This window comes from Procambarus clarkii, chromosome 52 (assembly GCF_040958095.1).
Source record: "Procambarus clarkii isolate CNS0578487 chromosome 52, FALCON_Pclarkii_2.0, whole genome shotgun sequence".
Classification (NCBI taxonomy): Eukaryota; Metazoa; Arthropoda; class Malacostraca; order Decapoda; family Cambaridae; genus Procambarus; species Procambarus clarkii.
In genome coordinates, this window is record NC_091201.1 from 26026594 (window position 1) to 26045510 (window position 18917).

The following is an 18917-nucleotide window of genomic DNA, read 5'->3' on the forward strand; positions in this document are numbered from 1 at the left end:
CTCTCTCTCTCTCTCTCTCTCTCTCTCTCTCTCTCTCTCTCTCTCTCTCTCTCTCTCTCTCTCTCTCTCTCTCTCTCTCTCTCTCTCTCTCTCTCTCTCTCTCTCTCTCTCTCTCTCTCTCTCTCTCTCTCTCTCTCTCTCTCTCTCTCGGCCCCATCTGTCGCCACGCTGGGGCAGCAGCGCCCAGCCTACCCAGGGCATCGGACACCGGCTCTACGCATGCCCCGGTGTAGGGGCGAAAAGCCGGATTATGCGGGCTTGGGTTAAGTCCCACGGGACACCCCCCACCCCCCTCCCCCCGCCAGGACAGGATTGCAGGAGCCAGCATGCAACAAAAGCCCGTGGGGGCCCTGCCTGTGACGGGATCAACCTGCATAATGAGTGGCCATGGACGTCCCATCCCCCCACACCTCCTGTGCCCCGCATATGTGCTAGTACCCCCTACATTCCATCCCGTACGGGCAGACTTGGGCACGCGATTAATGCAACTAGGAAAGCCGATGAGGGGTGTTGCAGAGGGTGTGTGTGTGTGCGTGCGGGTGTTGCGAGGGGCCAGGTGTTGAGACGGTGCTGGAGGGTGTGTTGTAGGCGGGTTAAGAGAACTGGTTGTTCTACTGGCCGGAATGAAGCGAGGTCGAGACCCTGAGAGAGTGGTTAGTATCGAGGTGACTGGGCAGAGGGCAGAGTGGGGCATGCATAGCGCCAGTTGCACCTTTGCCGCTGCATCCCGCAGAGGCGGCGGTAATTGTCCGAGTGGCCGAGAAAGAGAGAGTGGGTATATATATATATATATATATATTGCTACCCGTGCCCAGGTGGTGGCGGGTCCAGGTAGAACAGGGCCAGACGGCTTGTTATTATAAGTCAGTGTGCCGTGGGCTGAGACCCTTCTCGTACAGGTGTTACGGTTGCTCCTTGAGGCTACGCTTACCGTAGGATTCGACCCCATGGTCCGCTATGATGGCTTCCGAACCACACGGCCGACTTGGGCCATCGGCCTCCTGCATTTCGGAATACCGCCAGCATCCTGAGGGGCGCCCACGTGTGATTCCGGATTACGCCGTGCCATCCGGATCATCTGTGACATGTGACACATCGATCTTATTAATGATAATCCGGTGGGCATTCTGTTTCTCCTGGACGAGCCTATTTAAACCAGCAAGTTCAAAAGAGTGGCGTTAACTTCACAGATAATTGTTCCATTGTTTGCGAGATACACTACAATTCTTCAAAATCAGTCATAAACAGCATTACGATGTCAGCCTGGCGAACGATATCCCAGAGAAGTTTCTCCATTCTGCTACGAGTGTTCAGGATCGATCATGGAAACTTAATGCTGGGAAGACCACCTTTCTGACATGCTTAACCTCATGCTCACCTCGGAAATATGGATGCCACTTAAATTGGCCTCTTGGAACGAGTTACACTTTAACGAGTTCTTCAATATTTAACGATGAAGTTGAACATTACCAGTGAAAACAAAATAAAAAAATATAATGAAAATAATCCATGTAATTTGAGTGTTACATTTGGCCTCTTCCTTCTCAAACTGAACCTGTATGTCGCCTCATAATTTAGTGTTTCCTTGAGACATGGAGAGATTATCTAACATATATTCATTAAGATGTGTCTTAAGATGATCTTGGCATCCTTCAAGGCGGACACCAGCATCCCTCAGTGTGTAGTGGTCAAGATACGCCTACAGGTCTTCGAGTTAGGTAGGTACGTTTTAGAATGAAGAATTTTCTTAAAAACCTGTAGTAATAATTGGTATTGTTGTAATTTAAAACACAACCGCATGTTCTTACTGTAAAAATGCACAATTAATAATATTGCAATAATGAATAAATAAAACCCAACGAATGAAAATTTGAAAAATAAAGTTGCGTACTCAATAACGTGATTATCTATTAAAAACAGATCTTGACCAACAACTTGCGTGATAAAAATTTATATACGTCAAAGTTGTATTCTTTGCAAGAAAAACTTTTATTCTTTTCCGAAAGCCTTGGCATTGATAATTCCGTCAATTGTGAACGACCCATTTGAAACCCATTTGAAGACTCGACATTGATTCGTTGCCTTGCGTTGCCTCTCATCCCCCCTTACACACCTATTCCTACGGTCACCTACACTTCAGCCGACATTATTGTCCGTCGAGCAGTCCGTCGGCGCCGCCGACGCCGATCCCGCCGCGCCGGGAGAGACAACGACAACATCAGCCCGCAGAAGTTTGCGGTAAAAATTGCAGAAAATGCAAAGCAAAGCGTCGCAGGATGCATGCGACCAGCGTACTTGTAGTTGTTGTTATAGGTGGTTGTGGTGGTTGGTGAGGATGGTAGTAGGTGGTTATATAGTAGTTTTAGGTGGCGATATAGTAGTTTTTAGGTGGTGGTAGAACGTGGTCACATCGATAATAGGAAATAGAAGTTATGGTGATGGTGGTGGTGGTGGTAATGGTTGTTGATTGTGGTAGTTGTGATGATATGGATATTTGTTTGTTGGGGTTGTTGATGCTTGCAGCGACAGTGTTGGTAGTTTTAAGTGCAGAGAATGTGGTAGTTGTGTTTGGTGGAATTTGATGAAGTGTATTCGGTGAGTGTTGATAATTAGTGATATCAATTAGTAGTTTGAGAGGGTGAAGATGCAGGTAGTAGTCTAGAGATGGTGTTGGGAGGGAGGGGGGGTAGTTCTCGAGAGCTGGTGATGGTAATTACACTGTTTAGTAGTTGGGATGATTGTAACAAGCAGTGATCGATGGTGGTTGGCAGGAGAGTGGTAGCAGTGACAGTGGTGGTAGTAGAGACGACTGTATTAGTTTAGAAATGATGATGGTGGTAGTTGTGGTGCCTACAGTGCTGTTAGATGAGTGGTAGTGATTGTGGTTGTGGTGATTAAGTCTCTGGTACTTGACGATAACACGAAAAGTGAACATTAGAGATCAATATTAATCCGTGTCGAAGACCACTGTAGAAAACCTTTGAGTTCAATAAAGTAGATATTATTTCGGTGTTCCATAAGGAGTTGCAGTTGAACACTGTATCGCTGTTCAATAAAGAGCCCACTATATCGCTGTTCAATAAAGAACCCACTGTATTGGTGTTCAATAAAGAGCCCACTGTATTGGTGTTCAATAAAGAGCCCACTGTATTGGCGTTCAATAAAGAGCCCACTGCATTCGTGTTCAATAAAGAGCCCACTGTATCGGTCATCAATAGACTACTGCATCGCTCGCCCTTATTAATCAATAAAGAGACCATTAAAACGTATGGCTGGTTAAACAAGGAACATTCCACATAATATTAATATTTTTATTTGATTATTAAAATTATTTCTATTTTATTACTACTAATAATTATTATTATTATTGAAAAAAAAACATTATTACCATTACTAATATGTGTGGGAATTTAACATAACTTTTTTAATAGTTCGTGGTAATTGTTAATTATTATCGTTCGCGTATTTTGAAAAAATAATTAATTTTTAAAATTATTATATACATTTCTCTCTCTCTCTCTCTCTCTCTCTCTCTCTCTCTCTCTCTATATATATATATATATATATATATATATATATATATATATATATATATATATATATATATATATATATATATATATATATATATATATATATATATATATATATATATGTTTCTAAATAGGCACATTTTTGCCTATTGTCTTCTATGCCACCTAAATTGCCAAGGACCAACATAGGTACCCATGCCTCCTATCTTGTCAATTGTAGTTTTCGAATTAGGTGACCAGCGGCTCGCAAACAACATCTGTGAATTTGTATTATTGTACAAGGTCTTGATTGTTTAATATACAGTCTGTCGGTCTGTTTGTCTCTCTCTCCCTCTGTCTGTCTCTCTCCCTCTCAATCTCTCTCTCTCTCTCTCTCTCTCTCTCTCTCTCTCTCTCTCTCTCTCTCTCTCTCTCTCTCTCTCTCTCTCTCTCTCTCTCTCTCTCTCTCTCTCTCTCTACATCATATCACTTCATTTTGCCATCTAACCCACGATTTTCCGAGATTGGTGGCAGGTAGAGGCAGCGGTGCGTGTGTAATGACTGACCCGACAGGAAGTATGGTGTTGAAACGTACCTGAGGCTCATACCTTCATCCCTGAAGGAATGTGTTTGTGTGTGTGTGTGTGTGTGTGTGTGTGTGTGTGTGTGTGTGTGTGTGTGTGTGTGTGTGTGTGTGTGTGTGTGTGTAAGTGTCGTGGGTTGAAACTTAATGGTCTCTATATCCATTTAGTTTCCTTCCATAGAATTTCTCGTGTATTACCTAAGGAAGCTCCTGACTGTAGAAAGCAAGTTTGTCAAATTCGTCAATTCTCGGGATTTTAAGAGTTATTTCACTTTTTTGATTTTTAAGAACGGTAGCTAAATACTTCTTTTTTATTTCATACTTTAGAAGGAAAAAAATCGTAATTTCATTACACACACGTCTTTCTAAATTTTATTTTATATGTTAAAGTAAATCCATTAACTCATTTAATGAAATTATTAAATTGATAATTATTCTTTTAGTATTAATTTCTGAAACTAAACAGTAGTCCAAGCAAATAAAAAAATACATGATTATAGCATTCAAGCTGTTACAAACTTGTTAAAGTTTCTGAGATACAGATTAATTCTTTAAAATTATCACCATCTGGAAGTTTTTTTAATTAGCTTCAAATGCGTTTATTTTCTTCCGAAGATCTCGGATTTAAAAAAAAATCTAATTTTTAAATGCTCCGAAAAAGAAGTTCAATTTAGCCAAAACATTACACACACACACACACACACACACACACACACACACACACACACACACACACACACACGCACACACACACACACACACACACACACACACACACACACACACACACACACACACGCACACACACACACACACACACACACACACACACACACACACACACACACACACACACACACACACACACACACACACACACAGATGGTCAGAGAACCGTGCAGAGATGGTTACCTTGAGGTGCTTCAGAGAAATGAAGCAAAGAAATGGTCAGAGAAATGGCTACTGGAATTCAACACGAGCAAATGTAAAGTTATGGAAATGGGACTAGGAGATAGGACACCAAAGGGACAGTACACAATGAAGGGGAACAGCCTACCTGTAACGATGCGTGAAAGAGACCTGGGGGTGGACGTAACACCTAATCTATCTCCTGAGGCACATATAAATAGGATAACGACAGCAGCGTACTCTACACTGGCAAAAGTTAGAACATCATTCAGAAACCTAAGTAAGGAGGCATTTAGGGCGCTTTACACTGCCTACGTAAGGCCAGTCTTAGAGTATGCCGCCTCATCATGGAGTCCCCATCTGAAGAAGCATATAATGAAACTGGAAAAGGTTCAGAGGTTTGCAACGAGACTCGTCCCAGAGCTACGAGGGATGGGGTATGAGAAGCGCCTGAGGGAACTGTGCCTTACGACACTAGAAAGAAGAAGGGAGAGGGGGGACATGATAGGAACGTATAAGATACTCAGAGGGATTGACAGAGTGGACATAGACGAAATGTTCACACGGAATAGTAACAGAACGAGGGGACATGGATGGAAGCTTGAAACTCAGATGAGTCACAGAGATGTTAGGAAGTTTTCTTTTAGCGTGAGAGTAGTGGGAAAATGGAATGCACTTCAGGAACAGGTTGTGGAAGCAAATACTATTCATAATTTTAAAACCAGGTATGATAGGGAAATGGGACAGGAGTCATTGCTGTAAACAACCGATGCTCGAAAGGCGGGATCCAAGAGTCAATGCTCGATCCTGCAGACACAACTAGGTGAGTACAACTAGGTGAGTACACACTGGGGTTCGTTGTCGCTATCAGACAACTTAACAGGCACCATGAAGATGGAGGACCAAGAGTAGTAGTAGTAAAGATGATATATAACCCCCCACCAAACGACAGAAGACCTAGACAGGAGTATGACAACAACAACATGGCACTTAACGCTATAATTGAGAGGGCAGCCTCTGCTGCCTGTAGAAATCGATCCCATCTGCTCATCATGGGGGACTTCAGTCCCGGAAGGATAGACTGGGAGAACAAGGAACCGCATGGAGGTGAGGAAACATGGAGAGCTAGACAGGTCTGGAGTCATGGAATTATACAGCAGCCGGCTGGAAAGACGGGGTTCTAGAGCTGAAGCTCGATTCTACAAGCGCAAACAGATGAATGTACACTCATGTTGACCAGACCACACACTAGAAGGTGAAGGGACGACGAAGTTTCTGTCCGTCCTGGACCATTCTCAAGTCGATTGTGAAGCTCGATTCTACAAGCGCAATCGACTTGAGAATGGTCCAGGACGGACCGAAACGTCGTCGTCGTCCCTTCACCTTCTAGTGTGTAGTCTGGTCAACATACTTTAGCCACGTTATTGTGACTCATCGCCTGCAATACTTATTTATAAGTATTTATCGCCTGCAACCCATACTTATAGTGGGTGTCCCCTGACTCATGTCTATTTTGAAGTGACTTACAAATCTACTAGAAGACGTTACCTTTTTTAACAAGATATTACCAGCGAGAAAAGTTTTTGATTTCAATCAATTTAATAATTTAACAATAGACAGTGCTGGTATAATGTTACCAGAGATTATCATTGAGGTATTTAAGGTATATTTTTAATGTCTGTTTTGACCACAGAACAAAATTCCACAAGATTACCCAACTTAACTCTGTGGGGGGGAAAAAAATAGCCAAAAGGTTAAAAAAAAAGTCTTTTAAACAAACAGTGTCCCACGAGTCCAGTTCTAGCAGGGCATACAGCCTCCCCAAGGGCCATAGATGTCATAATCCTGCCCCTCTCTAAGTGTACTATCGTTCTTACTGTCATGTGATGCTTAACACTGTCTGGACACCGGGGTAGCCTCCCCTTCAGCGATTATGACGGCTGGTTCTGCCCTCTCGCTAACCCCAAAAAAAGGGTTCTGGTATTACCATCTATAATGAGACTCACACTTCGGGCTCGACCCGCAACACCGCTCTCACCTCTGACGCAGCAACACCGCTCTCACCTCTGACGCAGCAACACAGCCTCACCTCTGACGCAACAGCATCGTCTTTACCATGACGCAAGGGCGGCAACACCATCGTGACGCAAGAGTAACAACAATTTCAGAATAACGCAAATGCAGCAACACTGCGTCCCCCCATGACGCAAGACCAGGAGCAACACTTTCGCAATAACGCAAGGCCAGCTTCAACACCTTCACCATGACGCAAAACTAGCAGCAACATCTTCGCCATGACGCAAGTGTGTGTGTGTGTGTTGTGTACACATGCAAACTGTGTTTTTCTTTACCTGTAAACTGTGTGTATGTATTAATACTGAGTACTCTCCTAGTTGTGCTTGCGGGGGTTGAGCCCTGTCTCTTTGGGTGTGTGTATGTGTGTGTGTGTGTGTGTGTGTGTGTGTGTGTGTGTGTGTGTGTGTGTGTGTGTGTGTGTGTGTGTAACTACTGTGATTTTTTATTTATTTCTAATGTCTGTGGCCGATATGAGTACCCAGTTTCTACCTGTGTCCCTTTTCGCGAGTGCCACCTGTGCTCTATAGTCTGTTTATGCTATCAGTTCCCCTGAGGATTTTGTATGAGGTAATCATGTTTCCCCCTAACTCTTCGGTCTTCCAACGACATGAGTTTAATTTCATTAGCCTTTTCCCGTAGCTCATACCTCGTAGTTCTGGGACAAATCTAATGGCACACATTTAAATCTTCTCTAACTTCGTCTTGTGCTTCACTAGATATGGAATCTAGGCTGGAGCTGCATACTCCAGGATTGGTCTGACATGTGGTATGCAAAGTTTTGAATGATTCCTTACACAAATTTCTAAGGCAGTTCTGAGGTTAGCCAGCTTTGTATATACCGTTGTTGATATCATTTTCATGTGTGTGTTTCATGAGACAGATTCGGGGTGATATCAACGCCTTAGATCCTTATTTTAATCAGTTTCATGAAGTATTTCATCCCCCCATTTAATAGTTTGTGTCTGGCCTCCTACTTTCTCCACCTCGTTTCATTACATTTACTTGAGTTAAACTCTAGTAGTCATTTGTCAGACCATTCTTTCAATTCGTTTAGGTCATCTCGTAGCCTCTTGCTATCTTCCCTTTTCAAAATCCTCCTCATAATTTGGGCATCAGGAAACATTGAGAGAATTGAGTCTTTTCCATCTAGAAGAACTTTTACTTGTAAAAGAAACAAGAAAGACCAAAACTGTGTGAGACTTCGCTAGTAACATCTCGCCACTTTGAGACCTCACCCCTCACAGTACCTCGTTGTCTTCTGTTGCTTAGGTACTCCTTTACCCACCTGGAGCACCTTCCCTGTCACTCCTTCCTGCTTCTCCAACTTTTACACTGGTCTCTTATAATGTTCTGTGTCAAGGTCTTTCTGGCGATCCAAAAAGTTGTAATTTACCCACCCTTCTCTTTCTTGCCTAATTGCTGTCGTCTGGTAATAGAACTCTAGTGAGCCTAGAGTCCCTGAACCAGTGGTGGTGAGGTGTTACAAAGTTTTTTCTCAAAATCTTCTCAGTCACATTGTATAGTTTGCTAGTTATCAACACTGGCCTGTAACTCAGTGCCACCTGTCTATTTTCTTGGAATGAAATTATCTGCTTTCCAACTTTTTGGTAGTTTACCTGACCCATAGAGTGTGGCAAGCATAGTGCTTCTGTTCCCTCTTTTAGTATCCATGGGGATATTCCGTCGGGACCAACAGATCTGGTTGTTTTTCCAGTAAATACTTTCTTACCTCACTACTGGTAATCTCCAATTCCTTCATAGATGCCCGGTTTAACGCCTCCTCTTTCAGTTCAGGAACTTCTTGCTCTGTTGTGAAGAACTCCTGGAATCGCTTGCTGAGTTCCTTTCACACACCTCCTTGTTTTTCTCAGAGAGCCTGTCTGTCCTATTTTTAAGTTTCATTGGCTGTTTTTTTCATGTTTGTTTTCCCTCCATATGTGATTGAGAAGCAATCTGAGTTGATCTTAGTATGTACTAATTGTACATACTTAAATTGTACATAATATTGTACTTCATTTAGTAAGAGTACATCCTTTTCGTGCTGTCTTTCTGCGGATCTTCTCACTGTGTGTGTCTGTGTGTGTGTGTGTGTGTGTGTGTGTGTGTGTGTGTGTGTGTGTGTGTGTGTGTGTGTATTTATTAATTGTGCCTGTATAATCAAGCTATTAGCTTTTGGACCCCGCCTTTCTAATCTATTTTTCCTCTATTATGTCTACTACACACATATTACTCTCAAACACACGCACAAATCCCCATGAAGCAGCTGTCTAGCTCCCGAATACGTATTTACTGCTAGGTGAACAGGTGCATCAGAGCAAAAGAAACTCTGCCTGTTTGTTCCCGACTCCGCCGGGAATCGAACCCGGGCTATTAGGACTACGAACCCCAAGAGCTGTCCACTCAACCGAGCGGCCCCTGTGGGCGTATTAATACCTTGTGTAAGTGCCTTTATACTTACATGGTGTGTGTGTGTGTGTGTGTGTGTGTGTGTGTGTGTGTGTGTGTGTGTGTGTGTGTGTGTGTGTGTGTGTGTGTGTGTGTGTGTGTATGTGTGTGTGTTTGTTGGCCTCAGTTACACCATTGATTTCCCTGCAGCAGTTGATGCTACTGTTGCTGTTGCTGCTACTGTTGCTGCTACTATTGCTGCTACTGCTACTGTTGCTGTTGCTGCTACTGCTACTGTAGCTGTTCCTGCTACTGCCTCAAGTCCCCTCAACAAACCTAGGATCTCCAGAACTAAAATACCTTCTCTTTAACCCCCTCCTCTCTCCTAACACCCCCCCCCCATAACCCCCTCCTCAAAACAATGCTTTTTCTGCACATTTTTCCACTAATTCTCCCCTTTACAATTTTTTTTTTGGCTCCATTTTTTCTTACATTCTTCTTAATTATTTTTCCTCTCTGTGTTCATTTTCCTTTTCAACCCCCTCCCCCCCTTTTTTTTCTTCTTTCTTTCATTATCGTTCCATTTTTTCAAAGTTCACACTTTGTTCATCGTCATGTGCAGTTTGTTCATATTTGTGCTTTATTATGTATTTTTTTTTTATGCTTCTGACAATTTTAGTCTTTAAATGTCAAGATATTTATAAATAATTGTTTTCTCTAATTCAAGTTTTTAATATAATAATAATTACAATAGTTTTTATTTAACTCACTAATTTTTATTCTTTTTACCCATCATATTTTCTTCTTTCAATGTATTTCCATATTATTTACTTTATTTAATGTTTTCTTGCTTTATTTTTATTTACATAGTTCATCGTTTCTTAATGACTTTATTCTCCTATTTTATTAGCTTTATATATTTTTATTTTATTATATTTATCTATCGTTTTATGTATTATTTCAATTTTCTGCAGTAAAAATTAGTTATGCCTTGTTATAGTATCTTTACTTATATTACTTTTTTACTCATTATTTACTTAGTTACTTCTTTACTCCTTACGTTTCTGCTTCATGTTGCTTCTCTGTTCCTTGTTATTTCTTTACTATGTTACTTCTTTATCTCTGTCAATTCTTTAATCCTTCTTTGTTCTTTATTCATTTTTTTTTAATTGTTACTGTTCTATTCCCATTGAATATATTTCGGATTGTTTTGTTTTATTAATATATATTTTTCGTTGTCATAACACCCAACCGTTTTGTGGTTCTATGTAGCTGTTCTTCGTGTTCTGCGTTACCGAAAGGTGTTCTTGTTCATCGTAGCGTTCGCAGTGTTCAGCATTATTGAGAATTGTTCTCCCTGGTCTGTGAAGCGTTCTTCTTGTTCCCACTAGCGTTCTCCTTGTTTATTGCAGCATTGTGTGTGTTCTTCATGATCGAGAGGTATTTTCCTTGTTCTCTGTAACGTTCTCCTTGTTCACAGTTGCCTGCTCCGTATTTTTCCACGAGTAAAGAAGTGTTCTCCTTGTTCACTGTAGAGTTCTCTGCGATTGAGAGTTGTTCTTCTAGTTCTGTTTACCGTTCTCCATTTCCACTGAAACCCACATCACATGACAGGCCATCTAACAGAATATATATTAATCATAATTAATCATATCACAACTTTATAATCATAATATCACTTTATTAATTGACATTTTTATTATCATTTATTTTTATTTGTATCAACATAATCCTAGTAAAGATAATATTATTAGTAGTAGTAATAGCAGTAGGATTAATATTTTGTTATTAAATAGTAATATAATTTTTTGTTATTGTAATGGGGTCAGCAGGAACAATAATAACTGAAGAACATTGAAGATTGTTCAGAGGTGATTGTGTGGTCGTTGTTTGGAGAACAATTTTGTTCATGCTTTTGTTCCAAGAGCTGTTATGTTGTTACGATACTACGGTGGTAATTTAGTACTATAAACCATTAGATAATTTTTTTTTAATTATAATAAAATAGTAATTATAGCTATGAGGAGGACTTATAAAATGATAAATATAGGTGAAGAAAAGGAAGTGTAATAATTAGATTAATTGAATAATAACAAGATTTAAGGAAATTATTAATAATAATGACAGCATCCTTGAGCAGCATCATCTGCTTTCTTTAATTAAATATTATCACCAAACCATATCATTTCCTCCTATCCAGTGTGCCTATCCAGGACTTTTTTTTTAGTTCCATTGTGTGTGTGTGTGTGTGTGTGTGTGTGTGTGTGTGTGTGTGTGTGTATGTGTGTGTGTGTAAATCACGAAAAATAAACACGTGATTAAAAATGTGACAATGTCAGACCACGGAGGAAAATTTAAACAAGAATTTTCTTAAGTACTTTCGTATATTAATACATCTTCAGAAGGAGTGAAGGACTACTTCTGAAGATGTATTAATATACGAAAGTACTTAAGGAAATTCCTGTTTCAATTTTCCTCCGTGGTCTGACACTGTCATATATATATATATATATATATATATATATATATATATATATATATATATATATATATATATATATATATATATATATATATATATATATATATCATATATATATATATATATATATATATATATATATATATATATATTATAACAATTTATATTCATTTCATGAAATCAATATGAACCATTTGATTGTAGTTATTTTGACAAATTATGTGTAAAAATATTGACTTATATTTTTACATGGTAAAATAATTATCCAGATATAGTTCCAATTTGCTGAGATGGAATCCATAGACTCGTCACACTAACATTACACATACGATTAAAACTTTTGAAAGAGTGATTGGGAATCAAATCTCAAAGTTTTATGGAGAAAAAAACTTAACTCTCCAAATCAACATGGATTTAGATCCAGAAGATCTAAATTAATCTCTCTCTCTCAATCACAAAATTATGGAAGCATTAGGAGAAAAGAAAAATATACGGACTTTAGAATAGGCATTTCATGAATGTGGCAATGGAGTGATAACCCATTAAATGAAATCAGTTGGAATAACAGGTGAGTTGAGGCGAGAGATATTTCATTTCCTGTCAAACAGAATGCAAAGGCAACTATCAATCAATCAAAATCAAGCCTAAGCACAGTAAGGAGCTCTGTACTCCAAGGCATAGTATTTGCACTACTGATTTTTCTCATTCTTATCTCAGACATTTACAAAAATACTCATTCTTATCTCAGATATTGACAAAAATACTCATTCTTATCTCAGATATTGACAAAAATACTCATTCTTATTTCAGATATTGACAAAAATACTCATTCTTATCTCAGATATTGACAAAAATAGTCATGTTTATCTCAGATATTGACAAAAATACTCGTGCTTATCTCAGATATTGACAAAAATATTCATTCATATCTCAGATATTGACAAAAATATTCATTCTTATCTCAGATATTGACGAAAATACTCATTCTTATCTCAGATATTGACAAGTATATACATTCTTATCTCAGATATTGACAAAAATACTCATTATTATCTCAGATATTGACTAAAATACTCATTCTTATCTCAGATAGTGACAAAAATACTCATTCTTATCTCAGATTTTGACACGAAATCCCATACTCGTTTCATCCTTTGGGGACGACACAGAAATCAGAATGAAAATAACTTCGGTCGAAGACATTGAAAAAGCAAGCTGATATAACTAAAATCATGGATTGGGCAACGGAAAATAAACAACGTTTAACCCGTGATAAATTCGAGATGCAAATGAATGGTTAAAATTAAGAAATTCAACGGAATACAAAACACACTCAGATGAACTAACAGATGAAAAACAACATGTAAAAGATATCAGAATGACAGACAGACCAGCTGACATTTAGTGTTGTTGTTGTTGTTTCAGATTTAGCTACTCAGAACGAAGTGTCTATGTAGCACGGGCTATGGTGAGCCCGTAACTGTTAAAACGTTTATAGTGAGCATAACAAAGTGAATGTAGAAAAATAAATGCACAGAGAAATTGCATTAACGTGATGTATCAATGAGAAAACTCCGTAGGAGCCGTAAGGAGGATTCGAACCTGTTCTCTAGGTAGTCCCAAGCACACGCCTGGGGAGTACGCCTTCCATTTTCTTAGAAAATAATAGGATGGATTACGAGAACCTTCTCGTCCAAGGAGGCCACAAGAAGGCTTCAAGTTTTCAGATCACTTGTGCTTCCCCGCCTTGACTACTGCTCGGTACTCACTTCTCCTTTCAAAGCAGAAGAAAAATTTCTGAAATAGAGGGGAATTCGAAGAACATATAAGGCACGTATTGACACGATCAAACACATATATTATTGGGATCGTCTCAAAGCTGTCACAATGTATTATCAAGAGAGGTATCACATAATATACACATAATAACAACATTCTGGAGCGAAAGATAACATACTAAATACAGAATAGACTCGGTGAATATTAAGGTGTCGTAGGCATGAAGAGTGCCATAGATGCCATAGGCATGAAGAGTGCCATAGATGCCATAGGCATGAAGAGTGCCATAGATGCCATAGGCATGAAGAGTGCCATAGATGCCATAGGCATGAAGAGTGCCATAGATGCCATAGGCATGAAGAGTGCCATAGATGCCATAGGCATGAAGAGTGCCATAGATGCCATAGGCATGAAGAGTGCCATAGATGCCATAGGCATGTTTAAACATCAGAGGTCCACGACTATTCAATATAGCCTCCCAACAGACATAGATATATTACCAGGACAAAAAGTGAATATATACAAGATATAATTTGACATGTTCCTGCAAGAAACACCGGACCAACCGGGTTGTGGTGGATATGTGGGGCCCTGCGGGCCGCTCCAAGCAACAGCCTGTTGGACCAAGCTATCACAAGTCTAAACACAAACTTTTGTGTTTAGATAGGAGATGCCTCGTATGGGCCAATAAGCCTTCTGCAGCCCCTATGTTTATCCCTTATGTATCCCCCCATGTTTTTCACCTTCATTGTATTATCACCTGACCTAATGCGGGTATAAAATCAACTAGTATTGTAAGATTGTTCACTTGAGAATGAACCATGGAGGTTCGAAACGTCGTGCAAATTATACAAATAAGTGTAATACACTCTATAGTAAATCACTTCTTTTCTTCACCTTAAAAGTACGAAAATGAGTTTTGGAGAACTCCTATTCCAATTAAGCCCTGATGCTAAGAAAATAGTTAGAGGGATAGAAGCCCTAAACCAGAAAATAATAAATACAGAATATGCGGTCATATTCAATGAAACATGTTTGAAAGAAAACCTGCTGCCAGTATACACCAATATATATATATATATATATATATATATATATATATATATATATATATATATATATATATATATATATATATATATATATGTTTGTCTAAGATGCATGGGCTTAGCCTTTTTAAACTTTGTCATAAGCTTTGCAGATTAATTAGTAATTGTATGTGGGTTATGGTAGTGTCATAAGGGGTGGAGCTCGGCCCCAATGGCTCTATCACACAAATTTGATGGATTTGAAATATTAATCCCAGTGTCCGTAGAGTTTAGCATTCACTTAAATATTAGTGTATTAGGATCATGACCCGCGAGATGTACGTTCAGATACCTGCTTTGGCGTCCAGGCTGCAAGCCTTCGGTTACAATGATGTAAATATTGTGTAGTGAAAATGGTTTGGGTAATGGATGGATGTGTGTGGGTGATGGAGACCTGTGTGAGTGTGTGTGTGTGTGTGTGTGTGTGTGTGTGTGTGTGTGTGTGTGTGTGTGTGTGTGTGTGTGTGTGTGTGTGTGTGTGTGTGTGTGTGTGTGTGTGTGTGTAAGGTGTGTGTGTGTGTGTGTGTGTGTGTGTGTGTGTGTGTGTGTGTGTGTGTGTGTAAGGTGTGTGTGTGTGTGTGTGTGTGTGTAAAGGAGGGGGCAAGGAGGCTCTATGTGTGGGTCTGGAGAGATTGATTGATAAAAATTAAGCCCCCCAAGAGGTGGCACGGGCATGAGTAGCCCGTATCTGGGGAAATGGGAAATAGTCAACGAGGAGGACAGAGTGCATGTGAGAGTATAAGACAGGGAAGATATTCCGTATGGTGTCCACTTGTTTACAGTTCAGACCGTAGTTATTGTATAACTACTTACTGTATTATCGTCAATGGGAAAGTACTGGGAGAGAGTGTGGGAGTGGTAAGAGACCTGGGCACCGCCGGGTATCCCCCTACACCCCCACCCACCCATATCCTTGAACATCCAGATATACCTTTATGTATAACGATGAATACACTATGTGCCGGGTAGATACAGGTGCACATGAGGGACGCAGGTCGAGAGACGCAGGCCGAGAGACGCAGGTTGTGGGACGCAGGTCGTGAAACGCAGGTCGTGGGACGCATGCGTAAATATCGGCATCGAACGTGCGCAAATCCATAACGTTATTAACTGAAATAAAAAAGAGTTGTATGCATGAAGTATACATTATCATGTGCGTGTATCAGCATATGCGTATATCAGTATGAGCGTATATCAGCATGAGCGTATATCAGCATGTGCTTATATCAGCATATGCGTGTATCAGCATGTGGGTATATCAGCATGTGCGTATGTATACATATGCATATATTCATCGTGTGAATTCGTGGGCTTATGCATCAATTTTTTTTTTTAATTTGCGTGTCTCGGAATGCGGGAGTGAGAGCGCGTGCATTTGCGTGAATTCATACGCGTGCACGCGAGCGAGTTTGCGGGTAGGAGGGTGATAGGTGATTGATGTGGATGGCGGGGGGGGGGGGCAAGGTGCGGTAATGATTAGATAGGTGACGAAACAGCGCCCATGGCTATGGTAGAGACGAGGAGAAAACCCTGACCCCCCTACGAGGTAGCAAGAGGAGAAAACCTGATCCTGCGAGGTACCAAGAGGAGAAAACCCTGACCCCCCTACGAGGTAGCAAGAGGAGAAAACCTGATCCTACGAGGTACCAAGAGGAGAAAAACCTGATCTCTACGAGGTAGCAAGAGGAGAAAACCTGACCCTACGAGGTAGCAAGAGGAGAAAACCTGACCCTACGAGGTACCAAGAGGAGAAAACCTTAACCCTACGAGGTACCAAGAGACGAGGAGAAAACCCTGACACTCTGAGGTACCATTGGCGACTGAATTCAGTATCCAGGCCAAGCTTGAACCAGTGGTATGTTGTTGTTATAGATTTAGCTACTCGGACCAAGTTCCAAGTAGCACGGGCTATGGTGAGCCCGTAATATACCTGGCACAGGAGCGGGGCAAGTAGCACGGGCTATGGTGAGCCCGTAGCAGACTTACCTGGCACAGGAGCGGTCGACCAGTGGTATGTTGTTGTTTCAGATTTAGCTACTCAGAACGAAGTGTCCATGTAGCACGGGCTATGGTGAGCCCGTAAGACCAGTGGTAGCGTAGCCAAGCTTATATAGACACAGCTTGGTGTAGTGGAGGTACAAGCTGAGAGGGCGCTGGGATTGGTGTGTGCATCTCTCTCTCTCTCTCTCTCTCTCTCTCTCTCTCTCTCTCTCTCTCTCTCTCTCTCTCTCTCTCTCTCTCTCTCTCTCTCTCTCTCTCTCTCTCTCTCTCTCTCTCTCTCTCTCTCTCTCTCTCTCTCTCTCTCTCTCTCTCTCTCTCTCTCTCTCTCTCTCTCTCTCTCTCTCTCTCTATCTCTCTCTCTCACTCTCTCTCTCTCTCTCTCTCTCTCTCTCTCTCTCTCTCTCTCTCTCTCTCTCTCTCTCTCTCAATATCTTCTACCATCTGGAAGATGGAGAAACACTAGATCACTTAATCTTTCCATTTTTATTCTTCGACATTTCATCAGCAATGTGACATCTTCAAGAGTACACTGTGTAGAACTGACACAAGTATACTGAGCTTACCATTAAAAATCTAGACAATTATAAGTGTGGGTACATACTTAGGATAAGGTGAGGTGCTTGTTGCCTGACTCCGGCTTCTAGCTGTCCGCCAGGTTTTACATCTTCCCTCTAGGTCAATGGAGGACCATTGAACAGTTGTGTGCTCGAGCTGGCCCCCCACACCCAAGCCTGGAGCTGCCCCCACACCCACCCAACCCTGGAGCTGCCCCCCACACCCACACCCAAGCCTGGATCTACCCCCTCCCCCCACACCCAACCCTGAAGCTGGTCCAGGCTGACTGGAGGCCGTTAACTTCACAAAGAAATTAGTTACAGGCTCAATTAACCTCCCAAAATAGACACACTTTAATTTTTTGCATAATTACTCTTACGTTTTTCGCCATTCACTATATATATATATATATATATATATATATATATATATATATATATATATATATATATATATATATATATATATATATATATATATATACACATATAACTTAGTGAATTATCTCCTGCACGGGTACCAATTTACTGCTAGGTGAACAGCCGCATTAGGTGATAGGAAATGCGAACCCAAATGCTCCCTGTAAAAATTAACGTTCATGAATATATAGAATATGAACCAGATAATTACGAGCACAGTGGATGTATGCTGTATTTACTGATGTATTTTCGGATGTATTCGTGATCTTGGTGGTGTCGAGACATCTGACATCAAAATCCGGGTTTCATACACAAATGTGATTTATTTGTGCATTTATTATTATTATTATTATTATTATTATTATTATTATTATTATTATTATTATTATTATTATTATTATTATTATTATTATTATTATTATTATTGTACTTATTTAGCTTTACGTACGTACTTAAACGTGCATTGTTACGTTTTCTTTTTCTTCGTCTGTAAACCAGCTCACCTGTACGTCTGAACACCAGTATACTTGCTCCTCTGAACACCAGTACACCAGTACACCAGTACCCAAGTACTGAGGTGTAATGCTGTTCACCTCTGGCGGAGGTCCAATCATGACGCCACATAAGGAAGGGGACCCAACTGGAAAATGAATTAGAAAACGAAATGCGACTTAAGATAATGAATTAGAAAACGAAATGTGACTTAAGATGATTAAGATGAAGAGGAGGAGGAGGAGAGCACGCCAATATAATCACTGTTTATGAAGAAGGAAGACTGTGTCAAGGGGGTAAAGAAAGTTTATCTGTAATATAATCTTAGTGTCTGCCAGGTATGAAGTCTGCCAGGTATGAAGTCTGCCAGGTGTGAAGTCTGCCAGGTATGAAGTCTGCCAGGTATGAAGTCTACCAGGTATGAAGTCTGCCAGGTGTGAAGTCTGCCAGGTATGAAGTCTGCCAGGTATGAAGTTTGCCAGGTATGAAGTCTGCCAGGTATGAAGTCTGCCAGGTATGAAGTCTGCCAGGTATGAAGTCTACCAGGTACGAAGTCTACCAGGTACGAAGTCTGCCAGGTATGAAGTCTGCCAGGTATGAAGTCTGCCAGGTATGAAGTCAGCAAGGTATGTAGTC

General features: G+C 40.5%; 1 protein-coding gene across 3 annotated transcripts in view; it reads left to right on the top strand.

Moving 5' to 3' along the window:
- Positions 1-392: 392 nt before the first annotated feature.
- LOC138352238 (uncharacterized) overlaps positions 393-18917 on the top strand; it is a 171678-nt gene continuing 153153 nt past the window's right edge. The window contains exon 1 of one of the 3 annotated variants that reach the window (XR_011222721.1): positions 393-1718. The gene's annotated coding sequence lies outside the window, so the exon portion shown is untranslated. Of the gene's footprint in view, positions 1723-18917 lie in introns of all 3 variants that reach the window. The other 2 variants (XM_069304522.1, XM_069304521.1) reach the window with 2 other exon arrangements.